Below are 15,086 nucleotides of genomic sequence, written 5' to 3'. Positions count from 1 at the left end.
ACCACACAGGTCATTTGACTGACATTTAAGGAAACCTCTTGCATTCCAAAATATTTTTCTATAATTTCTTTTATATGTTAAAAGTTTGCCTTTCTGGCCACCCCTCAGCACTCAGAAAGATTGTAAGCTCAAGGCCAGCCTAAGTTAAATGGCCAGACCCTGTTGCAACAAACAAAAAGCAAAGAAATAAAAACCTTTGGATTTCTGAGTAAGTCTTGAACTACCTGGATTTTCTTTTTCTATCTAAATAAGATAGAGGATCTATTTCATTCTCTCCTAAATGAACAACTGTGCCAGCATCATTTATTAATTGACTTACACACTGTGTCAATCTGTCTACATCAAGTTTCTGTTTAGGCTCGCACATGTGTTCTGTGCCACTGGTTCACGTGTCTGTCTCTTTTTCCATAATTGTGACAGGCTCTTTCATCACAGCCATAGAGTGTGTCTTCATATATACTAAACAAAAAATCTCATTTTTTCTTATTTGGCTGAGTCTAGGAAATTCTTGAACATCTTCTATGCCACATGAATTCTTTACTTGTGGTGGGGTTGTAGGTCAGTGGTATGCACTTGCGTAACCTGACCAGTGTATTCTCTGCTGTATCTCTGCATTTAGTTTTACCTCTTCCAAGCTATTTTCTATGCTAGTTAATGAACAATACTTTGAGACATCTAACTTTAACTGTTAATCTGCACTGTCCTTTTGTTTCTCTAAATCATTCTCCTTATCACTTCCATCTTTCTGTTCTTTTACAGTTTGTTCTGGGATAAACTTCAAAACCTAAAAGATAAAAATTCAGCCTTTTCATTTCTAATACGAACATTTAAGAATATAATTTTGACTCAGAAAACTACTTTAGCTGTACACATTATGAATGCAATTGAATTACCATTTAGTTCTTAGAGTTTTCTAATTACCTTTGTGATGTATCCAATGATCCTCTTTTATAAGTACATTTAAAATTTTACAAACACATAATAATTTTATTGCAATTTAACTTATGTTTACTAATTGTAATTAGAGAGCATCATCTCAATGTCGGTATATACTGGAAAATTGCTGAAACCCATTTTTTTGGTAGTACTAAGGTTTGAATTCTGGACCTCACACTTTCTAGGCAGGCACTCTACCACTTGAGCCACTCCACCAGCCTCTGAAAACTATTTTATGTGCCTATGCCTAGTGAAATTTTGTAAATGTTCCCTCTGTGCTTCAATATTTTGGGGCCTTGGGGTATACTCCACGATACAGTGAATGCTTAGGATATACAGGGCTCAGGGTTTGATCCCCAACAGTGCAAAAAAACTTTTTTGAGGTACAGTCTTTTAATGATTATTAGTTCAGGCTGATTCATATGCAATTCAAATTGTCATTACTCTTACTAACTTTATGTTTTTCTAATCACTTTTGGAACACAAAATTTGCCAATTTTCCTTCTATTTCCATGGATGTTTGTTTTATATGTGTTAAATATCTGAGATTCACTTACATTTTAAATGTTTACATTTCCCTGGTGAATTAACTTTTTATATTTATGAAATAATTCTATTTATAGAAATTTTTCTTAAAACTTTTTGTGGCACTAACATATCTCTTATGGTTTTTCTTTTTATAATATTTGTCTCAAATATTTATTTCCATTTTATGATTCAATAAATAGTTCAAATGTTTTACCTTTTGTCTTATGAATGAAACAATTAGTAATTTTTATCCACTCTGACAACTTTGTGTTTTAACAGGCAAATTAAGCTTTTCCACATTGATTGTAATTACTGGAATAGTTCAGTTAGCGTTAATTGTTCTACTACTTTCAAAATCATTCCTCAAATTATATTTTTATTCTATTCTGTTTTATAGACTAATGAGTTTTTATAAAAATATGTAAGTAATATATTTTAAGTTAAATTTAGTTTTATTAAGTTTTATACATATTAAGTTTGGAGACATGTCCCATGGAGTGATATTTTAGTGTATATTAATTATAAAAAGTGTTCACTGTGTATCTCTATACATGTGTATAATGTACTTTGATCATATTCATCACCTCTGTTAACTTTGTCTTATCTTTCTTATTCCTCTCCCTCCTTTTAAAAACCATTTTAATTGATTTCTTTGTTATATTTTCATACATGCACATAATATACTTCGATCATATTCCTACCCATCACCCTCTTCTTTCACCCCCCCCCACCTTTCTGCTAGTTTCCATCCCAAACAGCTCCCATGGGAACTTATGGTGAAGAAAATATGTAAATCGAATCCTAAGAGTGGTAAGCCATTCTTTTTCCACCTAATCAAATTTCTATGATTTTCTTTTTATACCTCATTTACTTTGACTTTCAAAACTTAGGATTGAGTTTAGACAACTGTCTAAACAATACTAAACAATCCCGAGTCAAAGACTCTTTTCCTCAAAAGTGCTACATGTATCTGCCCCTTTCTACTCACTTCCTATCAATATTCTAAGTTTCACTTCTGGACTCTGGTCAGTGAGTTGCATGGAACATGATATGATCCCAAAATCTTCTTGAACTGTCAGGGAAGTCTCCACATCAAACAGACAATGTAGATCTTTCTTCTCTTTGGAGTCTGTGGGTAATTCAAGTCCTTCTGGTCCTTTGGTCCTTTCCACTTCACTATGGGCTGGGATAACCAACCAGAGGACTGACAGAGTAGCTGGATGCCTCCTCCAACATATCCCACAATGGAAATGAGAGGAGTTGAGCCCATCTCTGCAGAGCAAACAGAGAAAGAGTGAAAACAATGGTCCTATCCCAAGGCCACAGTTGTCATAAACCAGGTTCATCAAGTCCTCCACAAAACAACTTAGCCTCTATTTGTTTTTCTCTCTCTTGCACACATGAAGCAAATGAATGACTATTAGAGTACATCATAGTATCTTTGAGGTGACATTTGTACCCTGCTGTATCACATATATGTTGTTCTCTAGATGGAAAAGAAGAAGAGATAGAGAAGCATTCCAGGAAAGTGGCAAGTATACACCATGGAATCAACAGTGAATATGCTAAAGTGCTTTCAAGAAATACCTATTAGCATTTTGTATTTCTTGACTGAAGTGTGCAGGAAGAGAAGGATTTGAAATGATATCTGAGGCTAGCACAGAATCATACTAAAGCATGGAATGAATGCACTGACCCAAGGAATGTGGAGCATACCTTTTAAGCACTACTATAGGCCAATTGACTGGTTTCCATCAGGTGGTAGTTATGACTTGATCATTATCTTAGAGAGCTACTCTGAAGCATCATGAAATAGGTTTCAGGGATTCCTAAAGAGAAGGATGACCAGCCAGCCATGTCATTGTCTCACGCCGATGAGAGATGAAAAGGGCAAGAGATGTGGAAGACTATTAGAAAGGAGAGATGGGCACAGGAGTTGTTTAGTAGTTTAATTCTAAGGACTAGTTAAATCCAATGAGGGTTTAGCTTAACTTCCATTTCTTATTTGGACACTAAGGATAACACTCATTATAGAATTAAAATCTATTTGATTATTTGTTATTATCCATCTCCCCACACCAGACAGAAGTTTGCCATTTTAGGCAATTCCCTGTGTCTTGCCCAATTCACACAGTCTTGTAAATGTTAATAGAAGGAATGGATGAAGGAGACATGTAGATTGTAAGGAAGGGGTCCATTTAACACAGTGTAGACTCATCTCTCTCTGATCATTTAAGTAAAATTGTAAACCCTGGAAATAACACAAAGGGCAACCATAGGGCAACTATGAGAAGGGAAAGAGGAAGGTGAATGGCAGGTGTCCAAGGATGGAAGAACAATACTGCAACTGAGAGCTTATTACCTGCTCCCTACACAAGAGTTGTCTCAGGCAGTCTCACTTCTCCCCCACAGGACTCACCTAGAGATACAGGAAGTCTCACCTGGAGAAGCAGATCCTATTTCTAAGGGCAGCAATAGAAGTACTCAGTAGGAATCCCAGGATTTGCAAATTATCTAAGTATATGGAAACAACAAAAGCTGTTTAAAAATTGTCTTTGCATGATCCTATACCTCAAAGACCCAATAAACTCTACCCAAAAAATCCTAGACACCATAAACAGCTTCAGTAATGTAGCAGGATACAAAATCAACTTACAAAAATAAGTAGACTTTCTATACACTAACAATGAACAAATTGAGAAAGAATATAGGAAAACAATTCCATTTACAATAGCTTCAAAAAAAAAATCAAATACCTAGGAGTAAACTTAACAAAAGATGTGAACGACCTCTATAAGGAGAACTACAAACCTCTGAAGAAAGAGATTGAGGAAGACTACAGAAGGTGGAAAGATCTCCCATGCTCATGGATTGGTAGAATCAACATAGTAAAAATGTATATATTACCAAAAGCAATCTACATCAAAATCCCAATGACTTTCATCACAGAGATTGAAAACTCTACCCTAAAGTTCATTTGGAAACACAAGAGACCACAAATAGCCAAGGCAATACTCAGCAAAAAGAGCAATGCTGGAGGTATCACAATATCCAACATCATATTACATTACAGAGCCATAGCAACAAAAACAGCATGGTACTGGCACAGAAACAGATATGACCAGTTGAACACAATAGAGGACCCAGATATGAATTCACACAGCTATGTCCGCCTTATTTTTGACAAAGGCACCAAAAACATATGATGGAGAATAGACAGCATCTTCAATAAATGTCGCTGGGAAAAGTGGTTATCTGCCTGCAGAAAACTGAGACTAGATCCATGCCTATCACCCCGTACTGGTATCAACTGAAAATGGATTAAGGACCTTAATATCAGACCTGAAACTCTGAAGTTAGTACAGGAAAGAGCAGGGAATACTCTGGAAGCAATGGCTATAGGAAAGGACTTCCTCAGTAGAACTCCAGCAGCCCAGAAACTAAGAGAAAAGATGGAAAAAGCGGGACTACATAAAATTTAAAAGCTTCTGCACAACAAAAGAAATAGTCTCTAAATTGAGGATACCACCCACAGAATGGGAGAAAATATTTGCTAGCTATACATCACAGAAAGTTCTGATAAACAGAATATACAGAGAACTCAGAAAACTAAGCTCCCCAAAAATCAATGAACCAATAAAGAAGTGGGCAACTGAACTAAACAGAATTTTTCTAAGGAAGATATCTAAATGGCCAAAAAACACTTGAAAAAATGCTCACCATCCCTGACCTTAAAGGAAATGCAATCATCAAAAACACACAAACATGAAAGTGTTTGATGTCCGCACTCCAAAGGAACTAATACAGAAACCTTAAAGCAACAGTGGTCAACATGAGAAGGGGATCAGGAACCAGTGTAAAGATCAGTTAGAGATGAATCAACTTGGGTTGTAACATATTTGTACATGGAATCAATGCTAGGAATCTCTCTGTACAGTTATCCTTAACTCAACTAGCAAAAACACTTTGTCTTTCTTATTATGCTTATGTCTTTTCTTCAACAAAATTAGAGATAAGGGACGAACAGGTTCTGCCTTGAAGCAAAGGGGAGGGGGGAGAGAGTTGGGGGGGGAAGGGGGAGAAATGACCCAAATAATGTATGCACATGTGAATAAATAAACAAATAAAAACACCTCCAACACACATATTGGCAAGGCTTCCGGGAAAAAGGACCACTCATACACTGCTTGTGGGAATGCAAGATAGTGCAACCACTCTGGAAAACAATATGGAGGCTTCTTAAAAAAACTGAACATAGATCTCTCATATGATCCAGCAATACTACTCCTAAGGATATACCTAAAGGAATGGACTCAGGTTATTACAAAGGCATCTGCACACCCATGTTTATTGCAGCACTATTCACAATAGCCAAGTTATGGAAACAGCCAAGATGCCCCACTACCAACAAATGGATTAAGAAAATGTGATATTTATACACAATGGAATTTTACTCAGCCACAAAGAAGAATGAAGTTTTCTCATTTGCAAGTAAATGAATGGAATTGGAAAACATCATTTTAAGCAAAGTTAATCATGCTCAGAAGGCCAAAAATATCACATGTTCTCTCTCATTTGCAGATTACAGACATAAAACAAATGCAGAAATATTATTGGATATGGTCACAAACTAAGGGAAGAACACACACACACACACACACACACACACACGGGAGTGACAGGGTAAGGGAAGGAAACATAAAGCTTGAAAGTGTTTGATGTGCCCACTGTAGAGGAGCTCATACAGTAATCTTAAACTTGCCGAGGCCACTATGGGAAGATGACCGGGAAGTAGTGAAGAGTGTGGGTTGTAATACACATGTGCATGAAAGCAATGCTAGCCAAAACTCTATTTCTTTCTTATTATCTCTTATGTTTTCTCTTCAACAAAATTGGAGAGGAGGGTAGAACAGGTTCTGCCTGGAAGTGAGGGGTTCTGGGGAGAGGGCAGGGGGCAGGGGGGAGAAACGGCCCAAACAATGTATACACATATGAATAAATGTATAAACAATTAACAAAAAATTGTCTTTGAACCACACCTGATAAAAAGAAAGACCAGAATCTAAGTACTAAACCTAAAACAGTGATTTGCTGATTAAATAAAAGCTTTAAATAAGATCTAGTGTATTTTGCAAATACCCCTATGTACCCCCCACCCAGTATAACAATAATAATAATAATAATTAATCCAGTGTATCATGACATAATATCTAAAATGTCCATCTTTCGAAAGATATCATCCATTGTTCTAGAAACCAGAAAAATATCAACTTCATTGAGAATAAACAATAAACTGATACCAAAACAAAATTATTCCAATGCCAGAAATTATCTGACAAAGAGTTTAAGTAACAACAAAAATGCTTCAGTAAATGATTATAGACCAGGTGTGGTGGTGCATGCATGCAGTCCCAGCTATATGGGAGGTGCATGTAGGATTGTGGTCCTTGGCTATCCTAGGCAAAAGCATGAGACTCTATCTGAAAAACAAGTGAAAGTTAAAAGGGCTGAAGACATGGCTTCAGTGGTAGAGCAATTGCCTAGCAAACACTAGGTCCTGAGTACAAAACACACTAAGAATTATTATTATTGTAATTATTAAATAATAATCATAATTATTATATTAGTAGATAAGTGTATTGATGTAGTGAAACATGAAAATTTAGAAGAGCTTACAAAAATATTAAAATAAAAATCATATGATATTGTATAACTAAAAAATAAAATAACAAATTAAAATGTGCTGATTGGGATCCATGGTAAAGTAGATCTGATAGAGGAAATAATCTGTGAACTTGAATATAGAGCAATAAAATTTACTGAATTTTAACAACAAGTAATCAAAACATCTTTAAAAATATGCCCTCAGGGGACTATAGGGAAATTTCAAAGTATTCAACATTATATCATCAGACTCCCAGAGGACAGAACATACAATGAAGAATTCTAAAAAAAAAAGCATTTACTGAAATTGTGCCTGACAAATTTTTAATTTGGTGAAAATGCATAAACTACAGCTCAAAAAAGCTGAGTGAATACTGAATAAGAAAAATCAAAATTAATTCACACCTGGACTTAGTATAGTTCAACTGTGAAAAACTAAAGATAAAGAAAAAGTCTGGAAAGCAACCAGAAAGAAACTGTGCATTATATGTAAAGAAATTTCCTTTGGAATGACAGAAATCTTAGAGACCTGAAAAAAACAGCCCAATATTTTTAAACTGCTGAAAGAAGAGAACTGTCAGGACATTCTCTTGTTGGAGAAAAAGAGAATTTGTTTCAATCAAACAAGCCTTAAAGGAGACTAAAGGAAATTTCTCAAATTGAAAGGAAATGATAAAGAAAGGAATTTTAGAACATCCTTAAGGAATAAAAACCATTGAAAGCAAGAAAAATAAAGGTACGTGCAATAGATCACCTTGAATTTCTTATGATTTTGATGAATGTGATACCGAATGTATGTATATCTGATGTGATACTGAATGTATGTATAAGAAATTGTCAATACAACATTAATTCAAAGGTAGAGAACAAAAGGAATCAAGAGAAAGGAAGGCTTCCACATTAACACAAAGTAAAATATTGATACAGTCAGTATCAATAAATTGTGATAAATTTTACGTACCATAATATTCAGAGCAACAGCTAAGAAAACTATACAAAGTGATAGGCTCAAAAACATGGCATAGGGGATGGATATATGACTCAAGAAGTGGAACCCTCACTTAGCAAATGTGAAGCCCTGAGTTCAAACTCCAGTGTATATATACAATGCAGTATTCAGATATAAAGAAGAATAAAAGTATGACTTTTGCAGGTAAATAGATGGAATTGGGTATCCTCATATTAACAAAATAAACCAGGTTCAGAAGCACAAAGGTTGAATGTTCTCCCTCGAATGTTGAATTTAGACATGAAAGATAAAGATAAATTTGTACACAAATAAATATTTGATTATATATATGCATATATATATATAGCGGAACTTTTTGCAGGACTTAGGGATGTGGGAGAGGAAAAGAGAATGATAGTGAATAATATCCAAATGTACTGCTCCAATGTATAAAGATGGCACAGTGAACACACTGAAAGCTCTTCAATAACACAGTGGAGGTAGAGAGACACAGGGATAATAATAGAGGAAAGAAACTAATAAAGATAAAAGCAGAAATCAACAAAATTTCAAATAGGGAAAAAATAAGAAAATCTGAGAGAAAAATACAGTTCTTCTTAAAATTAGTAAGATTGATAAGCCTCTAGGAAAAGTGACAAAGATGAAAATAAGACTATAAACATTGCAAATATCAGAAATAAAACAGGAAACTTCACTACAGATCATGCAGTCATTAAAAGTATAATAAGATATACTAGGAAAGGTTTTATACTCATATATTTGACAACTTGGAAGAAATACACTAATTCCTTGAAAACCACAAACCACCAAAACATAAGTCATGTTGACATATGTAATCTGAATAGTTGTATAACCACTGAAAATGTCTGATTTATAACTTGAAATATCATATTAAAGATTTTTAAATTTCAAGATGGTTTCACTGGCAAGGACAAGAAAACATTTAAAGAGCAGTTATGTGTTCAGGACATTGCTCAGATGGTAGGGTCTTGAGGCAGTCTTGAAGTCTTGAGTTTAAACCCCAATACTGTCCAAAACTAAAAAACAGTTTTCAAAACAAAGAAAACTCATAACACTCAAAGACAATAAGAAATAAAATAAAAAACAGTTATTGACAAATTTACACAATATTTCCTAACAAGTAGAAGAGAAGAAAATGCTTGCAAATTCATTTTGGAAGGCAAAGTCTTTGAAAAATATTAATAAATCAATTTAAGCAGTCCATATAAAAATTATGTAACATAACCAATTGGGAGTTATTCTAGGTATGAAAGTTGATACAACATTCAAAAATCAATTTATATAATCCAACATATCACAAAACTAAAGAATAAAAAGTATATAATCATTTTTATGCATTACAAGTATTTTTCAAACTTCAACACCTATTCATGATTCAATGTAAGATAATACAGCACATTAACAGAAAAAAGGAAGAAAAACAAGTGGTTATCTTAACTGGTGCAGAAAAAGTCATTTGATAATATTCAATACATTCTCACCTTAAAAATACTCAATGAACTAGGAAGAGAAGGAATGCTTCTTAATATAATTCAGGCCATACGTGTCAAACCCACAGTGAACATCATGCTCAATGGGAAAGAGCTAAAATTTCCCCTCTAAGATCAGGACCAAGACAACAATGAACACTTTTTGATATTTATGTTTAAGAGAACACTGGATGTTCCAGCCAGAACAATAAATGAGGGAAAGATATGAAGGACATCTAAACTAGAATGGAAATCACAAAATTAGAATACTGGAGGTTAATTAGTTCATGAGGTTGGAGCCCTCATGAATTGTGATTCTGGGGACCTAGTGTAATTGTAAACTTACAAAGACAAGTCCATAGGTGGCAACCTGAATACCTGTCCTCACCAGAACCTAACCTAACCTTGGATTTCCAGTTTCTAGACTATGAGAAATAAAATTTCTGTTCTGTACTAACCACAAAGCCTATGGTATTTTGTTATAGGAGACAAAACTGACAAAGACATGATATGAATTAAAAGGAAAAATCTAAACATACACTTATCATACATCTCAGAAATCCATTCCTGGCCATTTTTCTGAGAGAAATGAAAACTTACGTCCACAGAAAAACCTGCCGATTATTGTATAAAACAATTTAAAGGAGTGAAGTAATGATACAAGCAACATCTTGGATGGATCCCAGGATCATTATGCTAAACAAAAGAGTCAATCTCAAAAGGTCAAATGCAGTATGACTCCATTATTAATAACATTCTGGAATTGTTGAAATTATAATGATGAACAGATCACTGATTTGTGGGGTGGTGAGGAGGGTGAAAAAGGGCACCAGTGACAGATGTTTGTGGTGAAAAGTTTGTTCAATGATTTCATGTGGTAATTATAAGAATTTACACAGGTGATAAGATGATAGAACTCTACACACAGACATAACAAAGTGGTTACAAAGGATACTGTCTGCTAAAGGAATGATACAAAAATCAGCTCTTTCATAAAGCTGTTTATAAAATCCAGGATGATTTTATGAGTTCTCTGAAATAGGCAAGTAACCTGTTACCTGAAGTTCCTAGATGGCCTCCTCCTCATGAGTCTGGGAGCTGGACCAGCACCCATACAGACCTGCATCTGAGAAAGTGAGTTTCTTCAGCCTCAGGAACACATGCCCATCCACAATGAAGTCCTTCACCAGTTCCGTTCTCCCTTGATAGGCTGACATCTGCATGTCTTTCTTGTCTTCCCCATCCTGATAGAGGTGGACTATGTCAGAGAAATGATCTTTGAAGAACTGCACTTCCATGGCCTCAGCATTTGACACAGGAGACAGGAAGCAGGAGAACCCTACATCCTCTCCCACAGAGTCCTGGATGGGCTTCTCTGGTCCATTTACCTGCCACTGTCCTGTGGAAAGAAATACAAATGGTAACTGAGCAAAACCCATGTCAGTGTGTCCTGTGCAGGACTGGGGGAGGAGGTGACATGTAAGGGGTAGAACACTAATCTTGATCTCCTTACCACACTGCAGGACTGGTACTTGAGTATGCCTTTACACTTGACAGAACATATCCACACGAGCTACCTCACTCAGTCCTCAAGGATCTCCCTAGACGTGTATCGTATTAATATTCCCATTTTCAAGATGAAAAACTATGCTTCAGTAAAACTGTCATGCAGATGAATGAGAGGCACTTTGCAAATGCAGACCCACTGACTAGAGGAGATTCTGTTCCCACATTCTCTTCCTCCTAATATCTGACTCATTAAAATTCACAACAGCCCATTTTCCATCTTTACTTAAAACTAACAACCATCCCTCTTCTAATGATGCAATGAGGTTTGGTATGACCATAAATCTCCTGTTTTGGGCAATTAGTTTCCTTCAAATGTGAGTATGTTTTGTAAATATTTTATAGTTACAAGGAGAATGTATATAATGTACATCCTACTCTGACTGTAAGTCAAACATGCACTGATGCTTCCATGTTTTGTTGTTTACTTGGTCTGTCAAAATCTGAAAGATGTACTATATACTATAATAAGGAAATTTTCCAATATTTATTTCAGTGATGTCTCTTCTGGTGCATTCAAATTGTGACATAAACTTTCTACAGCATGCACTTTTACACTTGTGTAATAAGAGCTTTCTAGTTCATTATTTTGGCCTTAATAGTGTTTGATTTAATCCTTTACTGACATGCCTTACCTTCGTTTTGTCCATATTTTCTTGATACATCTTGGATCTCATCTCCATTTTTAAACTTTCCTCATCATCTGGTGTCAAGAGTGATGATTTGTTTTCTGAGGGTTTCCCTGCACATCTCTCTGCTCCATGTGGACAGGGCCTGTTTTGCTCATCATTGATCCCATATCCAACACAGAGCATGAGCTTCACAACCAAGGGTTACAAGTGTGAATGGTGAGTGCCATTTTCCTTTTTCCCTTGCTCATCTGTTTGATGATCATTTAAAAAATTTTCCTGGCTTAAATCACACTTACTACTCTGAAATAAATTCCTTTTTAGAGAGCTCAAATACGGTGGGGGTCCACAGCCTTCAACTTCTTTGTACACAATCTCTTTGACTTGCAATACTTTCTCTTGATTAATTCATAAGGAATCATTGATGAATTTATGCATCTAAGTGTAGGTGGTGCATGTGAATAGGTTTTATATGTTAATTCCAAAATAAGTGAAAAATTTTATCACTAATTATTTCTAATTTAACTATGTTTTATATATTTTTCTGAAATGATTTTCACACATTCTTGAAGTAGATGGTTATTAGATCAACTTTGACCTTGTAGCATAGTCTATGACCAAAAAACCTGAACTAGCAGAGGCTGAGCCCTGCTTCTTAATATGCACTCAGAATCTGACTTCCCTGAAGTAGGATGGACAAGCCCCACACCTGCTGACAACTCCACCTTACAAAATTGGACTCTCCCCTTCCCCTGCTGAGGGCCTCCTCCAACATTTGGAACTTAGTGACCCACGGGTGTGGAAACTTAAATCCAGAGATTTAACGTGATGGGAGGCAACAGATGAATTCCCATTCCTGTCTCATTCTCACTGAGATGATTCTTAGCCACTGTCTAAACTATTCCTCTAAAGGTTCCCTAGAAGGGCCCTGTTGCTGTCAGCTGCAGCTTGCTCTTTAGCACACCCTCCATGCCTTCAGGCTTCACTCTCCCACCCTCTCATTTCATTTCTTAGGATCATCTCCTAAATCCATTACCTATGGAACAGCCCTTGTCACTGGATCTCCTTTGGAATCCTCTATCTAAGCCACGTGTGCTGCCCTTGCTGCCTTTGTCATTTCCCTTGTCTGTAGCAGCATTTTCAAGTCTTTTACTGTTTCTTTAAATGAGGAGCCCTGGAAAAAACTGATGTTGAACAATGCACCAAGGGATCTTTATGTTAACTTCATGCAGTCCTCTAATGGTCCTGTCAGGAAAGTGATATGAGCTCCATGTCATAACAAACAAATACTTTGAGAAGTTCTGAGCCAAAAGCTCAAATGCAGAGGAAAGGGGAATGTTAAAAATGAAGTCTTTCTGTCTCTGTATTCATTTCCCTGCTGTGTCTCTCCTGAAACAGCACAGAAGCAGAGAAGCTCACCAGCAAATGGGTGAGAATGAAGTTAGAGAGGCACTCTTAATAATAACATGTAGATTTTATTGTGAAAACATACATTTTTAGTATTATTTTTATTTTTGTTACTCTTATTGTTTAGAACTCAGGGTTTGAGCCTGCTAGGCAAGTGTTCTAACACTTAAGGTACATCCCCAACATTTTATATCATATTTTTTATTGAAGCTCATCAACAGGTGTGTAGATAGAGGAAATGTCATGTATATTCACAAAATAGTTTAATTTAGCCATAAAGAATTAAGCTGTATTATTTCCAGGAAAATGGATGGAATTGGAGATCAGCATGCTAAGAGAAGTAATCCAGTATCAGAAAGACACATGTTATGTTTTTCTCTCATATGTGGAACTTATAGGGGAAAAGTACATGAAAGTAAAAGGGGAACAATTATGAATGTGGGAATGCAAAAGGGAAAGGGGGAGAGAAAAGGGTAATAAGGAGTGCATGTGATCAAAGTATGATACATTTATGTATGAAAATATCATAATGAAACCCGTTACTTTGTATAATTAATATAGGCTAATATAAGTCAGCACGTGTTTTAAAATTAATTTTTAGAATTTTAATTGTATATCTTTATGGGGTATTGTGTGACAATTTAATATAATTGTTTGCTATATATCAGGAAAATTCACATTACCTCTCAGTAAAATTTCCTTGTGATTGGAGAATTTGTGTTCTTCTCTTACAGTTTTTCATAAAAAATGTAATAGGTTATTGTGAATTATAGTCATACTGTTGTTCTGTTGAATAAGTTTTGAATGCCTTTGTTCCCATTTTCTCACTGTTGTTTAGCAAAACAGACATAGGTAGACAGGCAATGGATCGATCCATCATACAGGGAAGGAAGATTCAGCTGAACCTTATATGGCTGAGCACTGACTTCCCAGATACCTTTGCATACTCAGACTTCCTTTTTTAAACAATCAACTACTTAATGCATTATAAAGTAGGTTATATTTTTAGTGGTAACAGGGAGGAGAAAGAAGACTGGATTTCTACCCCAAATAAGCTAGATTCTGAGTCAAATTCTGGACATCTTTCCTACCCTCTGGTTACATATCACAAGTGTTTCCATCTCAGCATGCCCCCAGTTTGCCCATTGTCTTTTCCTCAAGTGTCTTCTCTCACCCCAGCATCCAAATCAGAAAGTCAGATATTCTAGAGACCTTCCTTGCTTAAACCCTCAGACCTCATCATTGAGAACATCTAATTTCCTCCCCCACTACTGTGTCCTCTCTTCAACACTCCACACACAGCATTTCTTAGATATGCCTGAATCCTTCCCACTGTCCCATGCCTCCTGCAGCCCCTGATATTGCTAAACTCCAGCTTGAACTAAGAGAAGTCAGGGAAATAGAAACAACAAAGACGCACCTACCCCATTGTTCTGCAATAGCAAGTAAAGAACTCAAACTGCTAGTCAACAAGAAGTGGACAGAAAGAGTCTGTCCTGGATAGCTTACCTGACCCCAGCTTGAAGAGACTGACAAGCAACATGAGCACAAGGGCCATGGATGTGTTCCATGGGATGATTTTATGCTTTGGAAACCAGAGACAGCAGAGATGAGTGGAAGATTTGGTTAGAGAGCAGGAAAACTTTTAACATATAGAAGAACTGATATAAATATATCCTTGCAATAAAGAGTCTTTAAATGAAAATCAAGTGGCCTTTGCAGTTAAACAAACATTAAGAGGTCTCAGACTGTTATTCAGAGGCATTTTTCCAGAATTGACCGTGGTACCTGCCTTCTATTGTACTGGTGTTCATTTTCATTCCTGGACGTGTTGTTTTCACTTAGAAGTGTATTTTATTCTTCAAAACCTTGAGTAAGTGAGGAAAGGAGGAGGGG

General features: G+C 35.9%; 1 pseudogene; it reads right to left on the bottom strand.

Moving 5' to 3' along the window:
• LOC109679895 (butyrophilin-like protein 8) overlaps positions 1-14,748 on the bottom strand; it is a 31,399-nt pseudogene extending 16,651 nt beyond the window's left edge.
• Between the last annotated feature and the right edge of the window lie 338 nt (positions 14,749-15,086).

This window comes from Castor canadensis, chromosome 16 (genome assembly GCF_047511655.1).
Source record: "Castor canadensis chromosome 16, mCasCan1.hap1v2, whole genome shotgun sequence".
In the NCBI taxonomy this organism is placed as follows: Eukaryota; Metazoa; Chordata; class Mammalia; order Rodentia; family Castoridae; genus Castor; species Castor canadensis.
Note: the sequence above shows the minus strand (reverse complement) of the source record. Positions and strands in the feature narration are given on the sequence as shown.